This window comes from Vidua chalybeata, chromosome 8 (genome assembly GCF_026979565.1).
Source record: "Vidua chalybeata isolate OUT-0048 chromosome 8, bVidCha1 merged haplotype, whole genome shotgun sequence".
Classification (NCBI taxonomy): domain Eukaryota; kingdom Metazoa; phylum Chordata; class Aves; order Passeriformes; family Viduidae; genus Vidua; species Vidua chalybeata.
Window position 1 is genome coordinate 17,395,413 of NC_071537.1, and position 12,691 is coordinate 17,408,103.

Here is a 12,691-nt window from a genome sequence, read left to right on the forward strand (position 1 = left end):
TCTTAGGGTTCAAAGCAATGGAGTCAACATGGCAGGCAAGCGGAGACAGAACTTATTTTTCAACAGTTTTTTGGCTTGAGATGGGATGTTTTCAGAAGTTGAATTTAGGGAAATTTTGATGAGCTTTTACGGCTTGTTGAAATATATTCCATTTTGACACAAAACATACTGCCTTTCCACTGAGACCCAGTATCCTCCTGCTCTTCTCTCTTGACTCTGCTCTTCTTATCTAAAAGAATTTGGTTTGTTTATTTAGTAAAAAATTGAATGTTTCCAAGGGTACTGAGACTTTTTTCTCTTCACCAAGAGCTCAAATATCTACTGAAAAAGCTTTGATGAGAAATTTTCAATCAGATTCAATGAAAAAAGAGATGGAGGAGGAAATGATGACTTTTTTTTTCCTTTTAAAGTGCACAAGAGAGTTCCTTAAGTTCAGTTGTGGGAATAAAGAAGAAAGTGACTGCCTTTGATCTGAAGGGAATCCTATAGTTTTCCTGAATTTTGCCAGCTGCTCCAATTCTGCACTTCCACTCAGACAAAACCCTACATTATGATTGAGCCTGAAACCAATGTAAACAATTGTCTGCCCTTTTAGCCCTGCTGTTAGAAGATGGAGTACCAGTGGAGCTGAGAATTTACTCAATACATCCAAATGAAGTGTAACCTTCCAGAGTTAGATGGCACCAGCTCGATAACCCTGTTCAAGTGGAAATAGATGAAGGATGACACTGAAGATTGCATGATGGGGCTGTAGCTGATAGTCCTGCTTGTGACTTCTGTGCTAACTGCACTGGACATGTAAACACCAAAAGGTTTGTCATTACCAGATCTAGAAAAACTCCCCAAAAGACTAGCTAAAAGTTTTATCTATAAGTGAGGGAGAAGAGATTCATCATGCCATAGACTGTATCATGCAAGAACAAGTTATTGATAAATGGATGAAGAATAAATTGAGGTTGCAATTAAGAGAAAGTCCTTAACATTTCAAGCGGGCTTTGAAAGACTCTGTCAGCAGAGTCTGGATTAAAGAGGTGTGGAATAAGAGGGTTATTTGTGCAATTATGGGATCTGGACTCAGACCAGATCTTGCCGTGTATTGTATAACCTTGGAGTCCACAAACATTGATGCACTTTTTAACCTACACAGCTTTATAGCTTTTAGAAATTAAATGTTTTCTATGACAGTGAGAGAGAGGACCTAGTATTGGCCACACAGGAGTGCTGAAAGAGCAGTCTGATACATCCCACAGAGTAAAGGACGCAGACAGCAGATATTTCTAAGCCCTCCTTCCTGAGGACAAGATGTCTTGGGCAGCATCTTGTAAAGGTGCAGATTCCACATGCCCAAGGACACTGCTAGTGCTTACACATCTCTAAGGGCTGTGTGGGACCCAATTTTCTAGCAGATGCTTCCAGGGAAGTGGAGCATGTGGGAAGAGTGGGATGAGAAAAAGGAGAGGTAGAACAGAGGCAGAGCAGGACAATGATGAGAGAAAAGGAGGGAAAAGGAAGGGAGAGATAGGGAGCTGGAGGAAAAAATTTAGAAAAATGTGGAAATGAACTAAGAGTAAATGTGCAAGGTGAGCAAAGGGAAGGATGAGAGGGTGGTAGAAAAAAAAAATTAGGGAGATTAGATAGGCCAGCTGTGGAGCATACCACAAACAGCCTCTGGGCTTGCAGACAGTGGAAACTATGGAAGCTGACTTCTCTGAGTCGGGTCCTAGTGCAAGTATCAGGTAGCTCTTGCTCATCTGTCTGTGCCACTGCCTCACAGCAGTGTTCTACCTTGATGCTCTGGGCTGTTTTCCCTGATGAGCATGATCCTCTCTCTTCCAGCCTTACAGCCCTAGCATAAATGTTTGGGAAATTCCTATTCCTCTTGTTTTGTAGCATCTGGAGTTAGGGCTGGATAAAGCCCTTCAGGCTGGGAGGTTTTGGAAAGAATCCCCACACTCACTGGGCCCTTTGCCAGTGAGTTAATCCTTTCTGTATTGACCCTTCTAGAAGCAGCAGTCCCAGGCCACCAAGGATCTGATAGCCTTGAACTCTCCAGGCCTGGAACTGCGCTTGCTGCTTTTTAGTGCTGATCTCTTCCCAGCAACTTTCCCCTAAGGACCCAGGAGGCAAAGTAGGGGCAGATCAGCCACATCAGTCCTCATTCTCTCAGTCAGTGCTCTGGTACAGCTGTCATTGTGTCAGTCAGGACAGAAATGCTGTGCCATGTGCTTCAGCCACATTTGTTTCAGTTGCCACTGCCTTGCACGTACGTGCCAGGAACTCCACACTTCCCTACAGATACACCAGGTTCTCTCCCAGAGCCATGGGCTGTAAGCTGCATAGGTCACTGCAGCATCCCTGACCCCTTTGCCCCACTTGTGGGACTGAATCAGGCTGGGCTTGGGCTGAGCTGAAGGCACAGAGTAGTAAATGGTGCTGGCTGAGCTCGTGTTCAGTGAGAGTGTGTTCCTGGGGGCTGCAGGCAGCACCAGCATGCCAGGGCAAATCACTCCAGTGTGCAAGAGCTGAGCTGGATGGATGTTTGTCTTGTGTCCCATGAGGGACCTGGGGTCGGTTCCATGGCTTGGAGTAGGTAAATGGAAGACAGGCAATGAATTATCTCTGGCAACATCTGAAAATCTCTCAGCTTTCACAAGGAGCCATTGTAGCTGAGGATCCCTGCAGCTATGGCAGTAATCTGCACCACTTGAGAGCCTGGGCTCAGCCTTGCCTTTAGTATAGTCGTCTGAGTAATCCCAAATTCCATAAATAGCTCTTAGTGCCATAGTGCTCCTTGAGCAGCTGTTTCCCAAAGGCTGGAATACTCACACCAGCCAGCTAGACCTGGCAGCACTCATCTGCAGGAAGCAAGATTTGGCCTTCCAGACTCTGCTTCACCACAAATGAAGGGACATTCTTGCAGCCATTTTTCAGAGTAACACTCTGCCTTGGTTCTTCCATCCTTAAAGTGGGAATAAAACACCAGGATAGAATCCTCTGTGTGGGATTTGGATGCCTAGACACAGGCTTCTAATGCTGTTTGGAACAGCTCACATGTGCAGCGTGCCTGTCAGATGATAAGAAGCTTGAGACCCAAGTATTTCTGAGATGGCAGCTGGAGGCCAGGAGGTGCCCCACAGACCTACAATGAACATTGCACAGCAATGTCTACACAGAGATATATTTCATACAGCCAACCCAGCTGCTTTCTTCTTCACCTGTATTGTCGACAGCTCTCAGGCAGGCTCACTCTCATGGCACATGTTAGGAGGAGTGCAGAGAAGCATCTGCCACCTGGGTTTTTCTTCACAAATAAAAGCTAAGCCCAAGGGTTTTTATGACCTTTAAACAACTTACACTTGCTCCTGCATTGCAGCTGCAGGCAGTCCACCTGGTCAGGGTGTTTGCTTGGGAGGAAAAAGCTACCTTCTGTGGGAGATCTGAAAAGCTTTTGTTTCCATATTGGATCTCCTGTTTGAAAGTACATGCAACACCTCCAAGAAATGTAAAAGGGAAAACTACAGCCCCCACGGAACCAATGAGGCTGTAAATCCAGAGAAAATCTTCTTGTGTCATTTACGAGCCAGCACATCAGATACTGGCCTCTTGTGCAGAGTGGCTTGGTCCAGGCACATTCCTTCTCCTCATTTCCTCAGTTACAAGGGAAGAGGATGTTTGCTGTGGTGTTATTCTGGGAAAAGGGATTGCAAAAAAACAGGATTTATGTCCTTAGATGGGCACACTGCAGAAATTAATTTTGTTCTTCTTCACAAGAAAAGCTACTAGCTATAATTTGCTAACTGGACATAGGGAGAAAGACCATTGTAACCTCACAGATTAGCATTCTAGGACTGATCTTTCAAGCCTAAAGTCTCTTCACTCTGAGTTCCCTTTCTGGTGCCTGCTCTCTTAGTTGCTCTACAATTTGGACTTTTCCAATGAGGTTATTGATAGGTACTTTATTGCACAGGGATATTGCCATGAGCTCCTGCTGGGCAAGGAAAGGACAATACTATTCTTGTTTCCAGGTGTTCTTGACTTTATCTTCAGGGCAGACATTTATAATTCTATAAATTCCAACTTCAGTTTTTCGGATATTGCAGAAGCTAAAAAAGGCTGTTTATAATCAGGGTGGGGTGGGGGAGGAAGTTGGATTTTGTTTTTTCAGGGAGAAGAGTGCAAAGTTTTTCAAAAACCAGAGTCTATATCCACAGTTCCTTCTTTCTACTGAAGTTTCTGATTCCCTGCTAAAATCAAATGATGTGAAACCTGCTTGAAACTGCTGAAATCAGTGGGATGTTAGGAGCTTCACATCCTTCTTGGAGCTGAGCCCAGACTCTGGGCCATGTGCTGGGAGGCTTGCTGCAGGGAGCTTCAGCCATGCTTGCCCTCCACTCCTGAGCATCTGCTCTTGAACGTGGCTGGAGAGAGGATTCTGAGCTACACAGACCTTTGATCTGAAATAATGTGGCCTTTGTACTGCTCTCATCATCTTCCTCTGCATCTGTAACTGGCTCGGTGGCTGTCAGCTGGTTGTGCTCTGTCAGTGAAGCCTCCCTGCTCTGTGACACACCAAGCTCAGGTCCCACACCAGATCTGCCCCCAAACACCACTGAGGCAGCTGCACCAGGGCAGGGTGAGAGCACCAGGCAGACTTGTGTTGGGCACCTCACTGCACGTGGGGAATGTCCAGCTGTGAAGCTCTAACAGATGTTGACACCTCTGTGCTGTGTTTGCTCTATGAAATGGGAGTGGGGCCAAGGATCAGTCCCTCCACTTGGGATACACTGTCAGAGCTTTGTGTACACGCTAAATTAACACACACTAAAAAAAGCTGTAGTAAACTGTGCTGCAGATGCTGGGGAATTGATTGTATGCATGTGTGAAGGGGGTGACTATGCCAAGTTTAAACACCTACTTTATTCCCTTGTGGGAGACTGACGTTCTTAGAGCTTAGCTTAATGTATATGTCATGTTCTTAGGGCTTAGCTTAATGGACATGTCACAAAACAAGAAGGTGGTGCAGGGGTTTAAATGAATATACACATTTTGAGCCAGTTCTTTTTCCTGAAAATGTGAGCAGTCACTGCAGATTAGAATAAATGCAAAACTATCTGACAATTTTTTTTTCTAAACTGCCTTGTTTAGATCTCAGTATTTTTTATGGAATGAAGCAAGTTCTGAGGAACCAATTCCTGCAGCCGCATAGTTATGAATATACTGATTTTTCTGAGGTTAGTAATTTTGAGCAACTCCTAAAAATGAGATTACAAAGCCTACACAGATGCTTTGTTCAAATGTTTGCTGTTTGCACATTTGTGTTCCAGTCTGGTCAATTAAAATCATGGCTGAACTTGTTGACATGAAATTCAGTCTGTATGAATCCCTTAACCTATATGGTCTTTGCCAGGTTGAAAATGGCATGCAAACTGCTTTTGGTGAGCTAACAAAGCCACAAAAGCTTAAAAGTATAAAACCACCTACACAGCAGCAAATCTCAGTGCCTTTTTGTGAACATAGATACACAAGAGCAACATTTTTAGGACTCGTGATATAGGACAATGAAATAACATAGACATTTATCATTTGGTTGTGTGGGTCGAAGAGGAAACAGAAACCATCTCCAGAGAGGAATATTGTAAAGTAGTAAATTAACATAAATAGATCTTTTACGCTCCAGAAGGGAGGATTTAAAAGTAGAGACATTAGGAAGGAAAGACTTCTGATGGTAAGTCATATTGGACTATAGGAAGACCTCCTGAGGGAAGAAATAGAAGCTGAATCCCTAAAAACTTATAAGCACAATTGAACACAATGGCCATAAATCCTCAATCAGAAACAACCCTGCACTGTGAGAAAAAAGAGTTAGATGGCTTTACTGTACTTCTCCATGTCTTGTAACTGAACGACTCTGATGCTCTTCGTGGAAGGTTGAAGTTTTATAAGTAGCTGGGGATCCATTATATTGAATGATACTGTCAGAGTATCAATTGGTCTTACTCCCTCTGTGTTTTGGTAAGAGTGGTGATAATCTCCTGAAACATGTATGCAAACCCAAAATGCTGAAGCAGAAAGAGGAAGAGTAGCTACAGCCACAAGACCAGAGCTGCTCAAAGGAGGAGAAATGACTAGCTGATATTTCTGCTAATATGCTGGGGCAGTGGCAGGTCATGGGTATGTCCTTCAGGGCCTCATTTCTGGCTGAGTGTTTCCCTCTAAGTGAGCAAAAGTTTAGGAGCTGTCTTTGAAGACTTCAGTTATGCAGTCAGCTATTGGTTGTAAGTTCCAGGAACGTTCTGAATAAAACACCACTCCAGCAAGTGAGCAAATTATTGCATTTGGTGTGTCCCAATTTCCACACCCCCGTTAGGCCTAGACCTGTAAGGCACATGTTCCTATCGTGTGAGTGACATGTATCTTAAGTGATGTTAATGATTGTTTATTGCAAACGAAACATTTTTGCCATCTGGCAACTTTACACAATGAATGTCAGAGCAGTTCCAGCAAATGAAATGTTTCCATCACCACAAACAATCCGTTTGCTAGATCTTGCTTCAATGTGAGAATAATAAAGCTGCTCATAGCCCAGAAACAAATCTCTAAACTAGATTTAATTTATCTGCCTCATCAGCAGGCAGGTATTTCCTGAATATGCTGCCCAGGCCCTAATGCCTGGCTCTGGGCAAATAGCACACCAGCCTTTTCCTCACACATCCTTCTTTTTCCTTTCTCATTTTTTATATTATCTATTACTCTGGGCTTTTATGTGATGTGGCTCTGTGGTTCTTCTTATCTTTTATGTGATGTAACTCTGTGGTTCCTCTTGCCCAAAATGACTATATTCAGGGTTTTAATTGGCTCTAGGACTTTTGCAAAGCAACACTAAAAGAATGGATTTTTTTTTAATCTAAAAAGGCAATTATAAGAATTCTGATTTTCAGATTTTTCCTGAATATTTGCAGAAAAGAAGAGGTTAAGAAAAAGGGGGAAAAGAGGGGAAAAAAGAAAACGAGGAAGAAAAAGAAGGGGGAAAAGAATAAAAAGAAGAAAAATATAAGGAAAAAGAAAAGGAGAAAGAAGCAGACTTTGAAAAGCCGGAAGCGCAGTGGAGCGGAGTGCGAGGCGAGCCTTTGGGCGGTGTTCCCCGGCCCCAGCGCGCTCTCCCGGCACTAGAGGGCCCCCCAGGACACGCAACCGGCGGCGCCCGCAGCCCGGGAGGCCGCGGCGGTACCCGGGGCGCGGCTGCCGCGGCTCTGGGCTCGCACCTACCGTTCGGTTTTAGTAGGGATCCGGGATCTGCTTTCGCCGTGGACTGTCTGAAGCCCCATCCCTATTTGCTTTGCATCGCAGAGCTGTCTCTGAATGTGTGAAGGAGATTGTTTTAGGATGAAAAAAAAAAAGTCATAAAATTAATTCCAGTAGGGCACATAATCCTCTTGCTAAATAGCAATTCAGTTCTTAGGACAAGACTACAGCTAGACTCAAAAAAAAAAAAAAAAAAAAAAAAAAAAAAACTTAAAATGAAATGGAATTACTGCTTTGCTCTGTAGATCTGTTCTTATCACCTCGCAAGTTGTTAATATAGACAAAACCCTGGTCTTTGTTGAGGAATAATGCATCTGGGAAGTTTGCTTCAGAGTCTGAAAATCCCCAAAGTCTATAGATATTTGGTTTATGGTGCTTTGTTCATGCCTATCTTAGATTAAAAGCAAATAGTAACAGAAGAAAAAAAAAATCCCAAGAGGCTTGTGACTCATATTTGATTAGTCAAATGAAAGCCTGAAAGAAATGAGATGGGTGTTGTAAGGACCCCTGACCATTCTGACCTGAACACTGGGCTAAGTCTTTTCCCTGCAGACTCTTAAACCATTTCACTTCTAATGCTCTGGTTGTCTGTGCATCACTTTCCCATGGAGAGAGTATAAAGGCAGAGCTGAGCTTGGCCCTGGCCAGACCTCCCAGGTACCTCCCCTTGCTGGGAATAGAGGACCTTTATTGCAGAGGTCCAGGTTCCTTGCAGTGGCCTGCAAGCTCAGTGAACCTGAACAGTCCAAGCGAAACCCAAGCAAAGCCACACAGTTTGAAACACTCTTGGAATAAAACCCCCTCCGTGGTGTCAGCTTGGTGCTCAGAGGGAGAGGCAGAACACGGCAAACTTGGCTCTGTTTTACCCCAAGCTTTCAGGAAACTCCTTGCAGTGAGGCCAAGAACTATGTTCATAACAAACCCAAGCAAAATTTATCACGTTTTGAGTTTCTTCATGAAAGGTTAGACCAAGTTGGGATGTACTCTGCTGGGATAAAAGAAGAGATGGAGTCTGCCCTTAAGGGCCGATTTCATATCCACTGAAATCACATGCAAAACTCCCAGGGAAGCAAGCCTAAACTTTTAAATACTGCTACAAAAGCAGCTACCACAGTTCTCTGTCATTCTAGTTAACCATCTATAAACAGTTACTCACTTGACCTCTATTTGATCTCTCCCTCTGCCCTCCAAGGAATCTTTCAGGGCCAACATACATTATGGATATGTCTGTGTACATGAATGTTGGAGGCTATTTTACTACTATGAGAACAGATCTCTTGCAATTCTATCTGAAATCTGGTTGTTTGGGGAAATTGTTTTTTCTTTCTACAGACAAATCCAACAAATGACATCTCTTGGTTTATACTGGTCTGCTGAAAATACTTAATTGCTATAAGTCCTGTTTGCCACAGGACCTTTGTAAAGGATGATTTTGGAATCCTGCCATGGCAATAAGAAGGGAAAATAGTTGTAGCACTTGAAACAAGGAGGTCAAAGACAGGAGTCAAGAAAGATCTTCAAGCCACACTACAATTGTCCTTTTCTAGCTGTTGCTTGAATGTGCAGCAAGATGACAAAGTCTTCAAGCTTTCACCTGATTAATAGTCTTGGGGGAAAAACATTCTGTAGGAATGCTGCAAGAGTAAGACTGCTATTAAAAAAAAGAATTCTTAAGCAAAACAAAAATGACAGTAAGATGGAAGTAAGTTAAGGTCATATAGTAACTACAGGAAGAATTTTATTTGGATGTGTTGGTTTGATTGTTTTTTTTTTGTTTTTTATTTTTTTAATATGATAAAGAATTTCAGAGTTAAGTTATGAAATAATATAGATACATAGAAATATGGAAGCACTTAAAATCTCCAAGTACTCTTAACTCTGCACTCTATTCTAAGGATAGAATTCAGTAGCTAATATAAATTTTAACATTTTAGCATCTTTTATTTCCTTCCTGTCACAGTATCATACAATAAGGAAATAAGCTGTATAAACATGCTTTAAAAAACATAATCTTGAAAAAAAATCTGCATCTAGAGATGATACTAAACTGCTGTAGTCATTATTGTGTGAGCTAGTAGATGCCCAAACAGAGAGATAAGGTTGATTTTGTATCTTTATTGTGCAATCCAACAGCCTAATAAATACAGATTTCTAAATGTAATTTTCCTTAACTCTAGAACCCAAGGTAACGTACTGTAATGTATTTTACTTGAAATTGTTGAGATGTACTGTTTACCTTAATTCCACTTAAATATAGATTCTGTGGGAGCACTTTGGCCATCCAAAAAAGTGGTGCATTTAGTTACAGATAATAAGTCCAGGAAACTTTATGGAAGATCTCAGTGAAACATCATTAGTGAGAACAAGGTGAAAACAAGGTTACTATTTTCCAACCTGAGGACATTCAATTTAATTCTTGACTCACACAAAATTTTCTTAGTTGTGCTGGCCAGAAATGGCTTGTTTTAGACATAATCTATGGGAGTTTAAAACAGCTTCAGATAATAATGATTTCACTGCTGTGTTTTGCCAGTCTAAAATTCTAAGTAACAGAAATGTTGCCATCTCCTCATTTAAGAGGAAATGTAATTTGATACAAACACACTAAAAATTTGGAATATTTTATTATTAAAAAAGGCTGTCTCAAGCTGTGTTGAAGTCAACAGTAGGTCTATTTAAGGTTTCTGAATTCATCCTTTCTTTGTTAGCATTCAGATAAAAGATTGAATTTACTGGCTATTAAGGAGTTCTGGCTGCAGCTGTTTGGGGGGAGAAGGGGGAGAGGGAGATATTCAGCCACCCAGATCATCAAGGGGTGTAGGCTGGATTTTTTGAGCATTCAGATAAACACTGGTCAATTCTGTGGGAGTTAACATTAAGTTGAAACGAACTTTTCAAGGAATTTAACACTTGGCAAGTTATTTGACTTTCCTTTTAAATGTTCAATTCGTTCAGATCTCTCTGAGTTCCTAGTTCTATTTGGGACGGGGAGGTAAACCACGAGACTCACATTGAGAAGGGGTTTTGATGTTTTGTTTTGTTACTTTATGCTGTTTAAATCTTAAGCTCATAGTTGTTGTATCATAGGCAGCAGTTTGTGCTTGATGGGAGGAAAAACCAAAAATCGTCGTTCATGAAAATCGCTCGGAGTTCATTCAGAAGAGCTCGATTGTTGCCTGGAGACCCCTTCTCCACCCAGGAGCAGGGTGACAGCGTGAAGCCGGAGGCAGCCCCGCTGCAGGGCTGTGGGGCGGTGCGGGCTCCGTCCCTCGCTGTCCCCGCGCCCCGCTCTGCGGGCTCGGCTGCGCTCCGACCCAACACCTCCCCTCCGCCTGGGGATCCCGCCGGGGCACGTCCTGTGCTGCTCGGGGAAATCGCCCTGCCAAAACAACCCCGCAGCCCGCCTCGGTGCCCGCTCTCTGCGCGGTGGGGAGCGCACCGGGCTGGGCACGCCAGGGGCACACGGCGCGGAGCCCCGCGGGTCGCCCGGCAGCCGTCGGACTGGCGGGTCAGCACGGCGGGTCGCCTCTCCGCCAAGCTCCCGGGCACTTTACCAAGTAGCCGAACCCCTTCCCTGCCCCGCCGGGATCCCCCTCCCGGGCTGGCTGGGGGGAGTCGGGGAGGTCATGGAGGGATGGTGCCGGGTGCGCTGTCCCGGTCCTCCTGTCCCCTCTCCTCGGGAGGCTTGATCTCCCATGCAGAGGCGCCTGTGGCGGAGGGGGAGGACAGACGAGGCGCAGGGGGACCGAGGCATCCTCCTGCCTTGTTGCTAGTTCACTCAGCTATCCCGAGGTGTAGAGGGAGCCCTTTCATCTCCGTGCTGCGACTCTTCGACTCAGCTCCGAAGGTCTGTCCAGACATTTCCTAGAACCCAACTAGTTTTCACCATCATTTACAACACACCTGCATGTCTCGGGATGCCGAGGGGGGACTGCTGCAAAGATTTGGCTCTGATTTCATTCCACATTTATGCAGTCTCTTTGATCCTTGAGATGTTTCTCTCCGCGGCAATAGCAACAGCAAAGACAAGCTGTTGCTTTAAGTGTTATTACTCCAAGTAATTGTGACTCTAAGTGTGGTGTGGACATAACAGTGTCTCTGCTAAGTGCAGTGTGGATGTCCTCGTGTGCCAGTGGGAGCACTTGGCGGGACAGCAGCACTCCTAGAGGTGTTTGCAATTACGATGAACTTCTCCCATCCCTGCAGAGTGTCACAACTGTCACGGCAGCCGTAGCCAGGCTCACAGCACTGGTTACAATTATTGGTCCTTTCAATGCATCAAGTTCGTGCACTACTGTGCTTCCTCACCTAAAAGAAAGGAGGGGATCTGGGAGCAAAATCAGCCTAAACAAATTCAGTCCTCTTTGGTAAGAAGGCGCTAAGAAATACAAATAACTAGATGTAGGGAGTTGGATGTGAGTCTTTGTCAGGTAGGGATCCTGTTCATCACCAAGCATCACTGCAAGCATTTCTCCTGGCCTTTAGAAACAATCTTTTCTCAGTGAAACTGTCACAGGTTAGCAAGATGCAACGTTTGGACCCCTGTGTCCAACCTGGTGGTCTGTGGCTGAGAGAATTAGAAGTTACCCGGCGTACAAAACAACCATGCAGGCGCTTTTGGTGGCATCATGACCTTGTCCTTTAAACATCTCCACACAAGGATTAGCTGTACCCACCTGACCCCGCGCTGGCCCAGCCGAAGATGTCTGTAATAAATGCAGACAGAGGAGTCCAAATTCAATCAAAGCTTCGATGTTTATTTTAAGTTTTTAATCTGCACCCCTGTGGGCTTGGGCTGCAGAAAGCGGGGACATGCTTAAGTCATTTACACTTGACAATACTGTAATAGCTGAGGGCAAGTGACACCCCTGGGCGTCTGAGCTCTGCAGGGCTACCAGGGCTTTCAGCCGAGGTGCCAGGGAGTCCAGTGGCATCTGCAATACAAAGGAAGTGGAATGTTGGCAGCAAATGTACTACTGGGTCGATTTAATACAGGGAAGAGGTGGTGTTTAGGGCCAAACACGAAGAGGCAGAAAATGAAAGCCTCTCACTCCTCTCTCTCTCCCCCTCTGCCTTTTCTCTCCTCAAATGCCCACATAAACTTCTGCGAAGATTCTTTGTACAAGGCGCTGTACGCGATGCCCAGGGCGCCAGTGTAAATCTAGATTCATGCCCACGAGAGTGAAGGGGAAGTTTTCTTCTCTCCCCGGTGTGAGCACTTAAGGGATGTGTCCCATACCGCTATCCCGGACCCTGCTGTCTGGATCAGGAGCCGCCGTGCCGGGGTGGCACAGTTTGGTGAGGAAACAACTTTCTTCCCCCGGCTGGGGCTGGATGGGGTGGCGGTGACACCAGTCACCGCCGCAGCCCCGAGCCGCCGGTCCCGCGG